Here is a 10,954-nt window from a genome sequence, read left to right as displayed (position 1 = left end):
TGGTGGTATTCTTTGAAGCATGAACGTTTTCCATTTTGATGAAGCCTAATGTACCTATTTTTTCTCTTCTTGCTTGTATTTTCGGTGTTGTATCCAAAATGGATCTAAGATTTACACCAAAGTCATTAATATTTACACAAATGTTTCCTTCTAAGAGTTTTACAGTTTAAGCATTTGCATTTTGGTTTACGATCCATTTTAAGCTAATTTTCATGTGTGGTGTAAGGAAGGCTCCAACTTCATTCTTTTGTATGTGGATATCTAGTTGTCCTAGCACATTTGTTGAAAAGACTATTCTTTCCCCATTGAATTGTCTTGGCACCCATTTCTGTAAATGCACTAGCTTATTTCTGTATCCTCAGTGTTGTTCCATCGATCTTTAAGTCTATCCTTATGCCAGTACCACACTGCCTTGATTACTACAGTTTTATAAGTTTTAAAATTAGTAAGTATGAGTCCTCCACCTTTGTTCTTTTCCAAGTTTTAGCTATTCTTGGTCTCTTGAATTTCCATATGAATTTTAGGATCTGCTTGTCATTTTGCTGGGGGTGGGGAGGGAAATAGACAGCTGAGATTTTGAAAGAGGTTGCATTGAATTTATAAATCAATTTGCAGTGTATTGCCGTCTCAACAATATTAAATCTCCAAATCCATGAACAGGATATCTCTTCCCATTTACTTAGGTCTTCTTGATTTATTTCACTTGGGTCCAGCAGGTGAAAGCTGGCATTGTATTGATTTACATCCCAGATATCCTGAATTGAAAATCATTTTTGGCCTCTGCAAGTTTTTGTCTTTTAATATTTTATCTGGCTTGTTTTAGTGATGTATTTAGGAGGGAAAGTCAGAGCAGCTCAGTCATCATATGACTTAAAGAGTCTAAGCATTTTACATGTACAGACTCACTTTGTATTCTTAACAGCCCTGTATATGGGTACTATTATTTCCCCCATTTACAGAAGAGAAAACTGAGGTGGAGGGAAACTGAGTCATTTCAGCACTACATGGCCAGTGTTGCTGAAGTGGAGACTCTAGCCCAGGGACTCTGACTCCAGAACCACACACTCAGCCACTATGGGCCAGCTGCCTCTAAGTGCAGCAGAAGATGAAGCCGGCGGCGGCCTCCAGATGAAAAGGATCCAATGGAGATGATTTGAGTCACAGTGAAGGTCACCCACAGTGGCTTCCATCGGATGACATGTTCTTTGCTAATATCCACAAGCTGCAATGCAACTTCTCAATGATTCACATCATTCCCAAAGGATGCTGCATAAACCAGAGCGCCAGCTGGTAATGCACAGAACCACCACTGCCTGCATATCACCTCCTCTCTAGGAAGGCCAAGGCTCCGGATGTTTGCATGGGGAGAGGGGAGCTGGATGTGGGATTTGAGTGTGCACCGGTTCCCAGAGTATACTCTGAAACTCACCCCTTCTACAGGATTAGTAATACGGATGTCAGAGAAGTTTGACAAACACCAGAGTAGAATGAACAAAAGGTAAGCCCTTTTTAAAAATAAAAACCCAAGCACAGTTGATTTAGAATGGTGTGCCATTTTTAATACCATTTTAGGCGCTGGGGACCCAGTGAAGAAGAGCAAAGCAGATGGAAATCCTTGCCCTCCTGGAGCTGCCAGTCTAGGGAGGCACAGAGGCCAACCGTTATGCACAGAGCCCGTAGCAGTGTCGGACGCGATGTGTGCTGAAGGCAAAGGGAGCTGGGCGAGGCGAGCAGGGCATCACGTGGCGGTGGGGAAGATCTAATTAGGGCAGCCAGGGAGGGCGTCAGAAGAGGGAACGTGAGCTGAGCCCCGCATGAGCGGAGGAACTTCATCTTCAGTTTCTATTTGTCTCCACGGTGTGACCTTTTAACTGTAACCGTGTGTTATTTTTATAACAGAAACGTGAAGCATTCACGAAAAGCTAAGATGAGGTTGGGTAGGTGGGAGGTAGGTGAGGAGGGTGCTTTTGCACTGCTTCCTAAACTGACTCAAACACACTGCTATTATTTTACCGGTGGTGGCGGCGGTGCAGGTGGTCTCTGATGAAGCCCATGCAGGACTGGCAGCCTGGGGGACACAGCTGGGAGGCGCCTCCTGGGGCAGCCTCAGGGCCTCCTCCCTGTGGGCCTCAGGGCAGGCAGATGACGCTGTTGGTGCTGTTGTTCAGTGGCGCAGCCGTGTCCGATTCTGCGACCCTGTGGACTGCAGCACGCTACTCTTCCCTGTCCTTCACTATCTCCCGGAGCTTGCTCAAACTCATGTCCACTGAGTTGACGATGCCATCCAACCATCTCATCCTCTGTCACCCTCTTCTCCTCTTGCCTTCAGTCCTTCTCAGCATCAGGATCTTTTCCGATGAGTCAGCTCTTCACATCAAGTGGCCAAAGGATTGGAACTTCAGCTGCAGCATCAGTCCTTCCAATGAATATTCAGAGTTGATTTCCTTTAGGATGGACTGGTTTGATCTCCTTCCAGTCCAAGGGACCCTCAAGAGTCTTCTCCAGACAGAGGATGCAGGGAGAGCAGTCTCCCAGGTGGAGGGTCTGGGAGGCTCTCCCATCTCCCAACACCAAGATAGCTGCCCTCTATACTTCAGATTCTGGGTCCCAAGTGGCAGGAGGTGGGGATTAACAGCCTCATGGTGTGAGGTTGTTCCTGAATAAAACCTCCATCTGGGTATTTGCTTGTGCGGCACAAGGCCCTTGGCAGGAAGGATGAAGATCTAGTGCTGGGCGCTGGGGCTGCAGGCTTGGCTCTGACGGAGGAGCAGGAGTTCGTGCAGACAGAGTAAGACCTGAGCTGGGAATGTGCACACACAGCAGGGCCTCGCGCTGGGGACGGCCGCCGTGGTGCCGGGAGGCGGGTGCTGAGAGCGTGGGTGGGAGGTCCTTGTCCCCCAGCTGGCCACAATGGCAAAGGACCAGACATCTAACTTTGAAATGGACCTTGAGGACTTAGTCATGAGCATCCCACTGGCCAGCAAGATGGCCTGACATTCCCCTTCCCCAGGGCAGGGCCCCGAGGAACGTGATCTCATGTAAGCCTCACACTCCCCCTGTGAGGCCAATCTGGTTACTATCCTTGTTTTAGAGATGAGGCTTAAGGGGCTAAAGTTACTCATCTGGGGCCACCCAGCTGGTGGATGGAGAAGCCTGTGGTGTATTCGGATCCCTTGGCACGGCCTCCAGGACCATACTGCTCCAACAAGACAGAGCAGCCTCCAGCCTGGGGGCAGGGGGCAGTGGTGGGGAACAGGGCAGCCTGAGCCCCCAGAGCTCGGTTGGGGCTGAGGACCCCAGGGGACGACTCCCTCCCCCACCCAGGATGTGTCATATTCTCAGGGGCAGCCAAGGGTAAAGGGTAAGCTGGCCGGGGGCAGGGTGGGACTCGGGAGGGTGACGTCACCTCCCTCTTAGTAATGCTTTGGCAGAGCCCGAAGCTCCCACCTTGGGAGGGAGAGGGGGAGGAGGGGCAGTCCTGGAGCCTGTGGCAAGGAGGCTGCCAAGTCGGAGATCAGGAATGGGCACCCTGCCAGGAGCAGCCGGGACCAGGCCTCCTGGGCAGGGGGTCTCCGGGAAAAGAGACGCATCCCCAGAGTCTTGGGAGGGGACTCTGGAAGGAGTATGCACATCAGAGGGAGTGTGGAGCATTGGTCTGTCTGTCTGGCACTGCTGGCAGCCAGACGTCGCTGATCGATGCGCTACTATCTGACGGCCTGAGCATTCATCCTCCGCAGTGTGGGATGGCCTGACTTACGTGCCTGGCCCTTGGAGACGGCGGAAAGGATGGGCTGAACCTCCATCCACTTCTATGAAGCCTGGGGCTAGTCTCTCACAGGGGCCACGTGTCACCCTCTCTGAGCACCCAGGGTCAGGTTGAAGGAAGGGAGGAAATTAACACCCAAGGGTGGCCAGGTGCCAGAGCTGAATCTGACAAGGACCTGCCCTCGACGGCTTGCATTCTGGGAGGGGAGGGCAATTCATACGCATGAAGACAGACCCCAGCCGGAGCTTTGGACAAGCCCACTCGTGGAGTGGAGTGGAGAGCCTCTTTACTCTTGTCTTCTCATGTCTCTTTACGAGCCATTTGTGGGAGATAGTTCACCCCCCGTTTCTGGATGAAAACTCGGGCAGTTCCACTGGTTTTCTGTCTTCTGCGAGGGGACAAAAATTCTTAGGTCACTTTAAGTGGCAAACATGAAGTCAAGCTAATAACTCAAAGCGTCTGGTCCGCGGTAAGCGTCACACCTTTGAACTTGGCTTAGAGTTACTTCTCCTGCCCTGCTGTCTCCCACAGGCTGTGAGCTGGAGAAGGCCAGACCTTCCTTCACCCCGCACATGCCCTTGCTCCCCTGCCCTCTTTCCTCATCTTGTGTTGAATATTTGAGTTTCAGAGGCTGCCAGAGCCAAGAGAGGAAGAAGCCGAAGTCGAGGGAAGGAACGGTTCTATTTCACTCGTTCCCTCCTGAGCTGGCTTCTGCTCCTGGGGCCCTGCAGAGGATAGCACTGACTCTAGGGGTCCTCAGGACCACTTCCCACCTGCCACGATGTGGGCGTGTGCCTCCTCCATGTGGCTGCTCCCTAGTCAACCTCAGGTTCTCCAGGGCCGCACAGACTCAGTTTATTGTTTCTCGAATTTACTAGACCACAAGATGGTGATGATGATGGTGATGATGGTGTTGATGTCCTGTGTCTTGTAAAATACCTCGGCAGACCAGGCCCATGTCTGGACCACAGAAAACACACGTGTGTCCTGTACATGCTCTGGGGTCCTGGCCTGTTCCACCCCAGACACCCCTCCTTCAGCTCATCCCTTTTCTGGCCCTTTCAGATTTTCCTGGTGGGAGCCAGCTGCATCTGGGCCACTGTGTGCCTGACCACTGGACACACGTGTGACCAAGCAAAGCTTCTCACCAAGCCCGAGGGAGGGGGCGGATAGTCCCACCTCCCCTCCTTCACAGGGGCCAGAATCCAAGCCCCCCTAGATCTCCCTCCAGAGAAGTCCTTCCGACAACATCTCTCTCCTCCTCTCTAGGTGCCTGACCCATTTACACCCTCAACATGGCATACTGTGAACCTGTTTTTCTGCCCAAGCTTCCACTAGGGCTCCTGCCAAACGACAACCCCTTATCTGTTCCCGGTCATGTTCCCCCTCCAGGCTCCCAAGCTTTTAAATGGCCCTTCATCATACTCAGTTGTCCATGTTGGAATCTGGGAACTTTCTTTGATCCTTCCTCTCTAACTCAAATCAGCCCCCTTACTCTGGGGCTTCACCCATCCTGGAGTGACCAACCCATCCCATTTGCCTGGGACTTCCCAGTCCTTAGCCTTGACAGCCCCACATCCCAGAGATTCCCTCAGCCCCAGGCAGACCAGGATGTCTGGCCACCCTCCTCTGTCTCCCCTGCTCCAAATGATCCAGGCTGCCGGCACCTCTTGTTCAGACAACTAGTCTCCCTGCCCCAGTTCAAGCCCTTCCAAACTGCTCTCCATACAGCAACCAGAGTTATTCTTCAGGAGGCCAACATGGTTATGTCCCCCTCCTCTAACACCTCCCACCCAAATCCTCACTCACTTGCTCTTCACTCATCTCTCCTCCATCCTCTCTCCTCTCACCAGCTCTGTACCTTCTGCCCCAGCCCATGGAACCTGGGAATTTCCACTGCTAAGGAGAGGCTCAAGCGATTGTTAAATCAGGCAAGCGTGGGGCAATGCTCAACGGACTGTTGCCTGACTTCTTCTCTGCATCACCTTACTTCTTTCTGGCATGGAAACCACATTCATTCATTTAGCAAAGAAAGAAAGTGAAAGTGTTAGTCGCTCAGTCGTCTCCGACTCTTTGCAAGCCAAGGACTGTAACCTGCCAGGTTCCTCTGTCCATGGGATTTTCCAGACAAGAATACGGGAGTGGGTAGCCATTCCCTTCTCCAGGGGATCTTCCTGGCCCAGGGATCAAAACGGGGTCTTCTGCATTATAGGCTGATTCTTTACTGTCTGAGCCACCAGGGAAGCCCAAGAATGATGGCATGGGTAGCCGTGGGATCTGGAGCCATGGGCTCCAGGGGATCTGTCCAACCCAAGGATTGAACTCACATCTCTTATGTCTCTGTACTGGCAAGCAAGTTCTTTACCATTAGCACCACCTGGGAAGCCCATTCATTCAACAAGTATGTATCAAATGCCAGTGTGTGCCAGGCACTGTGTTCCAAGCAGGAGGTGTGACAAAGAATAAGTCAGAAGCCCTCCCTGCCCTCAGGGAACCTGGAGTTCAACAGAAGATACAAACCGTAACCAACAATTACAATTACTGTCTCCAGAGCCCCAGTGGGAAAACAGTGCCTGGTATCAAGCATTGAGAGCCTGCTCTGTGTCTGCCAGCAGTTTTACACATGCGCTCACTCATTCAGTCCTTCCATCAGCTCTACCTGGTGGGACGGTGATTACATCCTTTTCTCAGAGGAAGAACTAGAAGGTTAACCCATTTGTTGTGGGCCATACAGCTTGGGAGGGCAAGTCTGGATTTGAACGCGTGGCCCGTGTGTGGCCGGGCAGGCATCAGTGCTATCTTGCCTTGGGAGGAGAGGGCCATGGGAGAGCACAGCAAGGCACCAGCGTCACTTGGGGTGTGGTCAGGGGTCCCCCTGATGGCTGATCTGAAGGAGGAGCAGGGTTAGACAGGAGACCAGAGGGAGATGGTTCCAGACCCGAGCAGAGGACGTTTCTGAGCGTGCTAGCACAACAGAAGCGCTCAGGGCAGTCCTGGAGTGCAGGGCTGGCAGCTTAGTCCAGAACACCAGGCAGGCGAGTGTGGGAGGTCCACCTGCCCTGCAGCTGGTGAATCTGGCAGCGTGTCCACACATGTGCAAATGGTACCTCCCCCAGAAAGGAGGCCAAGCCCCCCGGCTGGGAGTCGGGGTGGCTCAGTTCAAATGACCTGTGGCCACCATCCACTTGCCAGCTGTGTGACTCTGGGTGAGCCACTTAACCTCGCCAAGCCCCCTCAGTTTTCCCACCGTAAATGGGGTGATGCTAAAAGTTCTTAGGTCTTTGGGTTGGTTGGAAAAATAACTAAGAGAATGTGTATGAAGTTCTGAGCACCTACTAAGGGCTGTTTTTTAGTGTCTGTGCATATGTGGCTCTGAGCATTTTCCATCCAGTTTAAAGATGAAGAGACAGAGGTCCAGAGACTTAGAGTAACTCGTTAAAGGTCAGTGAGGGCGCCCAGTGTAGGGGTCTTCCCAGCACCCAAGGCCCCTCAGGGGAAGAGAGCCCTGTGTGGTTGTGGGATGTGAAATTCCCGCATCGCCAAGAAGGCCCTCAGGCCTTCTAGCCTAGTACCTCCTTACTCTCCCGCTCCTCCACACACGCCCCTTGTCATTCCTGGACCACAGGAGGGCTCCTTGCAGTTAGACTCTGATCAGCCAGGACACAGGGGTGGGGCCTGATGCCAGCCTAGAGGAGGCAGCCTTGGAGGGAACGGGACTCTGGGGACCTTTGAAGGCCTGCGGCTCAGCCCCCAGCCCAGAAGTGTAATCACCCTGGGAGGAGGAGACAGCCGAGACCATCCCCGAGTTCCCCATTTGTAAACAGTTCAGCCAGGAGGGGCAGGGCGCTGGTCCTGGTGCCTGGTGCTGGAAGATGGCTGTGGTCCAGCGGCTAAGTGGAGGGGCGGGGCCGGCGGGTGGGGATGAAGGATGGGCAGGACTTGTTGGCTCTGGGGGCACATGCTCCCTCCTCCCTTACCTGCTGCCACGTGCAGCATTACCTGAGCATCACGGCAGAGAATCCAACGGTTCTTGGAGTTGGAGAACATTTTCCAACACCCCACTACACTTTCTTTCTCTTCTCAACCTCCCAGTCTCCTGTCTGCCATACTCAAAGCCCAGGGGAAATTTCAAAAAAAAGTTGTGTTTTTTTTTTTAAGCCACAGCTATGGTAATAGAGTAAGAAGAGGCTCGACCTGAATTCAATCAAACCTGGAATAAAATCATGTCCCGGCCACTCACTCGTGAGGTGGCCTCAGGTGGCCACGTCACGTCTCTGGAACCTCAGTCTTCCCATCTGTAAAGTGGGGATGACCTTCGATCCCCCAGTGTTGCTGTCAGGGTTACACATGCTGAGTGAGGGCTCAGTCGGGGTCCAGGAAACGTCAGCAAAGAAAGAACGCTGTGGGAATAGGCACACCACAGACCCTCGACAGATATTTTCTGATTAAATAGGAGACTGAATAAAAAGGAAATAAATTATCCCGACATCTGTGCTTTTGTCATCCTAAAAGCACACGGGAATTAGAGGCATTGGATGGGGTGAGAGAGGAGCAGGGTGAGACATGGCATAACTCTTGGGGAACGGGAGGCTGAGAACATTCTTAATGACGTCAGCTCCCGTGTGCAGAATACATTATGACCTCAAGTGCTGCTGGCTTGCTCTGACATTGAGGCTTATCTGGGAAGGAGATTCAGAACTGAGTCCACGGAGATAGATTTTAGGTTCCCATCTTGCTTCTGCCTCCAGCCATTCAGGGAAGTTTGGACAAGGCCTGTGCCTTCCCCCGGCCTCAGTTTTCTTGTCTGTAAAGTGAAAATCCAGTTACCAATGTTCAGAGCTGCAGGGAGGGTTAAATGGGCTTCCCTGGTGGCTCAGAAGGTAAAGCATCTGTCTACAATGCGGGAGACCTGGGTTCGATCCCTGGGTCGGGAAGATCATTTGGAGAAGGAAATGGCAACCCACTCCAGTATTCTTGCCTGGAGAATGCCATGGACAGAGGAGCCTGGTGGGCTACAGTCCGTGGGGTCGCAGAGTCGGACACGACTGAGCGACTTCACTTTTGCGACTTTCGTGTCGAGGGTTTGGTCCAGGAGGCTCAGCAAATGGTAACCACCCCTGTTATTACCTAAGTTCATCTCTGTGTCGGTTGGCTGCTGCTGTGTAGTGCCCACCCCTAAATTTAGGGCCTAAAACAGTCACCGTTTAGTTAGCTCACGGTTCTGTTCAGCAAGTTGACAATTCAGGCTGGGCTCAGCTAGGCGGTCCTTTGGCTCTCCTCTTGTGTCTGAGGTTGGCCACAGTCAACAGATGTCCAGGACAGGAACCCGGTCTCTCGATTCGCAGTGCAGTGACCCTCCCTCAGCTGCCCGCTCTGCCCTGTGACAGCATCAGCAAAGCCCGTGGCTTTCTCAGATGGCTTCGTGGTTCCATGCTCCAACCGCAGTCGGAGCCGGGTTGCCCTCTTCAAATCCTTGTACCCTTAGGAGATGGAGACCAGACCCCACGCAGGCCAGCTGCATGAATCCCATTCACGGAACCGGTGACCTGCGTCCACCAAGGAAACCCCACGGAGTCCCCACCTCCTCAGTCCTCAGAGGAAGGAAATACATACAGTACCCCTGGACACGCGGGGGTCCTCTGCCCCTCCCCATAGAAACACCCCAGCTGTCCTCCAAATAAGCTCATTGAGCTATCCCTGGGAGCTGGTTTAGACCATCACGAGCTAGCGATACCTTCTGCCGCCCACATCCAGTGAACAGGAGGCTGTGTCCGTTCCCCTTGGTAGGGGCGCCTGGTTCCTGTGCCTCTTCTCGGGTCACCAGCCTCTTGGTGGCGGGAGGGGCGGAGGGGGAGGGGGAGGCAACCCCTGCAGTGCTCCAGGCAATGAGGACATCAGGCGACAATGACCAGTCAGGACAGGCTTCTTCCATCCGCTATGCCTTACTGGCTGGGAGAGACAGGGTCTTGGTCATGTGTCCCCAGCACGGGGCACATTTTCCAGTTTCTGTTTCTGTTTATGGCCTATGCCCCACCATAGACTGTGAGCCCCATGATGTCAGGGACTGTGGCGAACCCCAGTTCCTTCTACAGACCCTGGCACATAGTGGGTGCCCAATAGCCACTGCACAGATGGACGGATGAAAAGTTGGATTTGACTGCGTTGAGCCTCTTCACAAAGGGCTTACTTCCTCTCTCCTTTTCTGAACCAGGAGTCTTTATTCCTATTGGCCTTGAAAGTGAAAATGGCTCAGTCGTGTTCAACTCTTTGCGACCCCATGGATTATACAGTCCATGGAATTCTCCAGGCCAGAATACTGGAGCGGGTAGCCTTTCCCTTCTCCAGGGGATCTTCCCAACCCAGGGATAGAACCCAGGTCTCCCACACTGCAGGGGGATTCTTTACCAGCTGAGCCACAAGGGAAGCCCAAGAATACTGGAGTGGGTAGCCCATCCCTTCTCCAGGTGGATCATCCTGACCCAGCAATCAAACCAGGGTCTCCTGCATTGCAGGCGGATTCTTTACCAACAGAACTGTCAAGGAAGCCCCTTGGCTTTGAGGTCTAGCAGAAAGGGCCTGAGCACAGAGCCACTGGGCTGGCGGCCAGGGTGACCGTCATGGGAGGTGGCCGTGTGCAGCGGCACAGGTTGCCCACGGCCGCCTCCAGGGGGAGTCGTTTCTTCAGACTACAATGTGACTGACTCCTCCGGGGTTAGTGTAGTGGGGCAGTCACAGCAAGTGCCTTAGCTTCTCCAAGTCTCAGTTTCCGCAAACATAGGGGGCATCCAAGGTGCTGGGGTGTGAGGGGCAAAGGTTGACACTCAGGGCACGGCGGCCGCTGCGATGGTGATGACAGTGGGGATGATGACAGGGAAGGAGGCAGGTGCCAGGGAGACGCGCCCAGCCTGCATGACTGCTAGCTGCCCGCCCTCGCTCTTCTTACCGCCTGGCACAGGGGAGTCATGCCTTGCCCTGCAGAGCTGGCCCAGCCCTTATTCCCAGCTCCTCCTCCAGCCTCGATCCTGTTCAGAGCCTGCTTCCCATACTTGCCCTCCCTCTCTCCTCCCTGCAGCTCGGCGGGTGAGCCTGCGCCTCTCCCCCCATCCTATCAGACCCAGGACTGGGACCCCTCCAGTCCCCCAAGACGCCGAGTCCTGCATGAACCGGCAGGAAGAGGGGGTCACCCTG

The sequence above is a fragment of the Bison bison genome, unplaced genomic scaffold (genome assembly GCF_000754665.1).
Source record: "Bison bison bison isolate TAMUID 2011002044 unplaced genomic scaffold, Bison_UMD1.0 scf7180017860457, whole genome shotgun sequence".
NCBI lineage: Eukaryota > Metazoa > Chordata > Mammalia > Artiodactyla > Bovidae > Bison > Bison bison.
Note: the sequence above shows the minus strand (reverse complement) of the source record.